The sequence below is a fragment of the Topomyia yanbarensis genome, chromosome 1, assembly GCF_030247195.1.
Source record: "Topomyia yanbarensis strain Yona2022 chromosome 1, ASM3024719v1, whole genome shotgun sequence".
In the NCBI taxonomy this organism is placed as follows: domain Eukaryota; kingdom Metazoa; phylum Arthropoda; class Insecta; order Diptera; family Culicidae; genus Topomyia; species Topomyia yanbarensis.
In genome coordinates this window covers 136,184,778-136,190,444 of record NC_080670.1, presented here as the reverse complement: position 1 = coordinate 136,190,444, position 5,667 = coordinate 136,184,778, and the positions used below count along the sequence as shown (strand labels likewise).

General features: G+C 40.7%; 1 pseudogene; it reads left to right on the top strand.

Annotated features, from left to right (window-relative positions):
* Positions 1–1,729: 1,729 nt before the first annotated feature.
* On the top strand, positions 1,730–2,788 carry LOC131675955 (uncharacterized; annotated as a pseudogene).
* The last annotated feature ends 2,879 nt before the right edge of the window (positions 2,789–5,667 follow it).

Sequence of the window (5,667 nt, the reverse complement as noted above, 5' to 3'; positions counted from 1 at the left end):
GTACCAGGCGGGTTTCATGAGCGAACGATCTACCACGGACCAGGTGTTCGCTCTTCGTCAAGTACTGCAGAAATGCCGCGAGTACAATGTGCCCACACATCATTTGTTCATCGACTTCAAAGCCGCATACGACACTATCGATCGAGATCAGCTATGGCAGATTATGAACGAGTAAGGATTCCCGGACAAACTGACGCGATTAGTGAAGGCGACGATGGATCGGGAGATGTGCGTAGTACGTGTCTCAGGGACGCTCTCGAGTCCCTTCGAATCACGCAGAGGGTTACGGCAAGGTGATGGTCTCTCGTGTCTGTTATTCAACATTGCGCTGGAAGGTGTAATAAGAAGAGCAGGGATCGACACGAGTGGTACGATTTTCACAAAGTCCGTTCAGCTACTTGGCTTCGCCGATGACGTTGATATTATTGCACGAAACTTTGAGAAGATGGAGGAAGCCTACATCAGACTGAAAAGAGAAGCCAAGCGCGTCGGACTTGCCATCAACACGTCGAAGACAAAGTACATGATAGGAAAAGGTTCACGAGAAGAGAATGAGAACCGCCCGCTTCGAGTTTGCATCGGTGGCGACGAAATCGAGGTGGTTGAAGAGTTCGTGTACTTGGGCTCACTGGTGACCGCCGACAATGATACCAGCAGAGAGATTCGTAGACGCATCGTGGCAGGAAATCGTGCTTACTTTGGCCTCCGCAAGACACTTCGGTCGAACAGAGTTCGCCGCCGTACGAAGTTGACCATCTACAAGACGCTGATTAGACCGGTAGTTCTCTACGGGCACGAGACCTGGACCATGCTCGTGGAGGACCAACGCGCACTTGGTGTCTTCGAACGGAAAGTGCTGCGTACCATCTACGGTGGAGTGCAGATGGAAGACGGCACATGGAGACGGCGAATGAACCATGAGTTGCATCAGCTGTTGGGGGAGCCGCCCATCTGTCATACCGCGAAAATCGGACGACTACGGTGGGCCGGGCACGTAGCCAGAATGTCGGACAATAGCCCGGTGAAAACGGTTCTCAATTGCAATCCGACCGGTACAAGAAGACGTGGCGCGCAGCGAGCACGATGGATCGACCAGGTGGAAGACGATTTGCGGACCCTTCGCAGACTGCGTGGCTGGCGACGCGCGGCCATGGACCGAGTGGAATGGAGGAATCTTTTGTATACGGCACAGGCCACTTCGGCCTTAATCTGTTAATAAATCGAGTACGTTTTAGCTTTCGAAGTGTGCCGTTTGACTAGGGCGGCTTACTAGGAGGCTGATATTTAGGCACTGAGGCAGTTCAGTAGTCGTCGCTTGTAGAGGGCAACTTCTGCATTAACACACTTGGGCATGCAATACACTCCCATCAATTTGCGACAGAGAACGGCGCAGCATAAAAAATCAGTTTTGCGAAAATTGAGACGATCTACAGAGTTTCTATAAAATGAACTAGGCGAAGAGTTGCAATTGAAATTTCAAGCACGGGGTGGAAGTTGTCAAGTGGAACAATCACGCTGGATGCTTCATTGACGGAATATTGTGTCGCCAGCACTAAATTAAAGTTCACAAGACTGACTTCCGACTTCCGCACTTACTTCTGACCTATGTATCAATCGTGATTTTGACATTTTGTGTCAAAACATTAACTTTGTTATCATTTATAAAACCAGATTTAAAATTATAGTTTCTAGGCGATTTGAAGGATTTAATGCGATATTCTCAACAGAAATGGCCAATTCTATTATACAAACGGTACATCATAAACATGCCTTGCCTAACACCGTATATCATGCGCTCTATGGATATTACTTTCTCGGAATTCCAAGAACGAAACTTGCCCGTATCTACGGGAAATCATTAGCGACCATAGGCCATTGGATCATCAAATATGAACCAAACGGAGTTTATCAGCGAAAACAAAGAATGCAGACGTATAAGAAGTTCAGTACTAAAATGAGAGAATGGCTCGTTGAACTCTATAGCCGAGAACCTGTACTATTCCTGGAAGAAGCAAGACAGAGATTCAATCTGAAATTTTTCATAACAATTAGCGTGTCATCGATATGCATAATCTTGCATGAGGCAGGATTGACGTGGAAATGTATCGAGCGAAGAGCCATGCAAATTAGGGAGGTTGAAATAACACGATTCATCCGTGACTTGTTATCTGTGCCTTGGGATCTTAGCAACCTTGTTTTCTTGGACGAAGTCAGTTTTGATAACCGGGATATGCTACGTAAAAAGGGGTATGGCTTGATTTGGCAAAAAATTCTGTATCGAGGCGAGTTCTGCAGGAAGCTACGGGTATCTTTTTTGTGTTTCCTTGGTGTAGGTGGAATGTTAGATAGCTTCTAGACTGAGGGTACTTTTAACAGAAAGATATTTTTCGAGTGCTGCCGGAAATTTGCACTGAAAAACAAAGAGGTGCAAAAGTGTCCAGGTTTACATTCTATTTGGATTCTCGACGGAGCAAGAATCCATTGTGATGCAAATATTATACGCTATCTTCTTTCGATTGGCATAATTCCGATTTTTTTACCACCGTACTGTCCATTCTTCAATCCGATTGAAGTTATATTTGGTCTCATTAAACGATTTTTGAAAAAACAACATCGTGAAGGTGCTCCAATATTGCCCGATGTTTGCGATGTTGTTACCCTATTTAGAATATACCCAAGCGAAAAGATCTTCAGGCATTGTGGTTATTTACCTGGTGGCGTATTTATGCCAGAAAAGGGGCTCCAACAGGATATAAGCAGTTTGGACTTCAACATGGAGACAAGATGAATCAGTATCAGTTCTATTCGTTTTAATATTCTTATAAAAAGAAATAATTAATAAAAAAGTAATAACATTTCATTACAGCAAATCGAGTGTAATCGAGTCAAATAAAAAAAGTGACATTTAGTCTACGAAACAGTCATTTACTTCATTGGTGATCCACGTCTTCACAATCCGCTACGCTAGCTGCAAGGTTTTGGCTGAGTTCCGTTTCCTCCGGACGAACAGCTAATTCCATGGAACTGAATAGTTCCATCCCGACTAATCCTCTGTTCTCCAAACCTTGTATTTTTGACAAAGCTCCATCCAACATTTGCTTTGCTTCTATTATAACTTGTTTCACGTTGCCAATTTCTCTCAGCCATCCACTGTTATTGTTTTGCGCAACTATCATTCCTTTATGTATGGTTTCCAATCTGCTCAATTCTGAAGATGCAACCCATCGAAAATACTTTGATAATTGCATTGGTGGAGTAGTAGAACGTTTCATTTCATCTTGCTTGTGTGCTGACGAGGAATGTATTACGTTCGCACATAAGAGCCACGAGCTGTAAAGGCCTTCCAAGTGTTTATGTCTATCACGCAGTTCATCTGCCAAAGCGGAATCGTCTCGGGTAGAATGTGCTCCAGCTCGATCCGGATTTTGAGGCGAAAGTAACTTGCGCAGGACTGATTGATGCTGAGCGCTGGTTTCAACATTGGTTGACCACACGTACACATAAACTCGCACATTTTTTCCCTTCCAGCCCCTCAAAATTCTTGGCGTAATGGAATCGATTGCATAAAACTTTTTTTTGGTGGTATCCTGTAGTGTTAAGAACTCATTGGCATCAGTTACTGTGGGTTGGACGTTTTCTGCCCATCTGGGGATGTCATTGTCGAAAACCACCTGCCGTTCTATTTTAGCCACACCAATAGTCCACATACAATCAACAATCTCAGATTTACTGTCTCCATAGACGACCATCCTGGTCCATTCTTTTGGACATAACTGATTTCTATAGAAGCGTTGAAAAAAGATCCCGGTAAAAGAAAAAAAACATAATCTTTCGCCTCGCATGGTTCAGCTTGCTCGTCGTCATTGATATCGTCGATTACTGCGCTTTCCAGCACCTCGTATTCATCGAAATTTCTGAAATCGAAAGTGTGCTCTTGTTATAGACTTTATTTAATATCAAATCAAATCGTGCATTACTCAAGAGAATCATCCATTATTTTAGAAAACTGCAAGTATTAGATACACGAAACAGGCACACAAAAACTTGCTGAGGTAAATAAATTGTTTTTGTTATTATCGGAACAGCTGACAGATTTGCAGTGCTGCGAGAATATTCAATTTTATTAAGCAATCGCGTCGGAAATGCAGCAAGTTGCCAGTTTATCAGCGACGTACAGATAATTTTTATTTAAACGCACAATATACGCGCAAGTACCCATCGAGAGCCGATATATGTATTCTATCTCAAAGTAAGATGGATTGTGCATGCTTATGTAGAATACTTTTCCTTTGAATATAGGTACATTATGAGAATGACGTATCATGGACAATTTTGCTACATTTTTTTCGTTTCTATTCATACACGCTTGTAATTTGCGAAAAAAAATTGCTTTAAAAACGAACAATGCGTGATTCGCCAGAGAACAGCTCGAGCAATCAAATCAAATTTTATGAAATACTCTGTTTGAAGTATTTATGTTTAGCTAGCTTGAAAATTGAATAATATTCTTGTACTGAATGAATTTGGGTCTTCGTGCCATGTGTCAACGAAACGTATAATTATTCCTTCTACATAGACATATAAAGATTTTTACTATTGGCGAAATGCTCAGTCTATGCAAACTACTCTGAAGGTCGAACATAACTTTTATTTATAAGTAGAATATAAAAGAGAGACAACTGCAGAAATTTACAGTTCCTCCCTTTTAAAACTTTCTAACACAATAGCTACTATATTCCTACGCAAAACACATTTTTGCTAAATATCAAAACAGCAGATTTGAGATTCCATTAAATGTTGAAAGTGTTTACATTTTGAAGTTTATAACATCGAGTTAGCTAAAAAAATTACGATTGTTGGTCGATAATATGTCAAAATGTTCTCGCGCCTCTAAAGCAGTAGTCAACATAGTGCAACTACTGTTTTATTGCCTGTATGACAGTTGCGACCAAACTATGTTTCTGAAATAGCAACATCTATATTGCCTCTAAGGTAGGGTTACCAAATGGACTGAGAGCAAATTAAGGACATCCCTGCCAAATCTATTCGGAATTTGAGCCTGAATCATTTGTCACTTGAGCCAGAATTCTGAAAAAGTCGGGATTCTGGCTTATTTTCCAGCAGTTGATCTGCGCCGTTGAATCTTGATCGAGACAAATTTAAATGGTGTAGTGCCAATATTGAACGAAGATAACTACTTTGGCCAAACCTCATATCGAGCTATCCAACAAATTTTGGTTACTTCTGAGTAAAAGAACTTTTGGTTGGAATGAGTCGCAGAGAGTATTCATTAACAAAAACCGATTTAATCCACCTAGCAGTGAGATGAGACATTTCTTACACATTTCACTATTGGATTAGTTTGCAGTCACGAGAAGTAGGCACCCAACTAGAGGTGGGATGAAAACAGTTTCTAGTCTTGCACGAATAAAATCTCGAATAAACTGAATAAATTATAGAAATCAACAAAACGACCGAAATAAAAAAAGTAAAGCAAAAAATAAAACAATAGGATTTTAAATTCATAAAATGAGTAGAAAAATTAATGTAAATCAAAATTATAATATACATGAATCAAATTAGATTAGGTTATTACATAAAAATTAAGATTATATTTAGAAATAGTTATAAGATTAATAGAATAAATTGACTCATACTAACAAATTG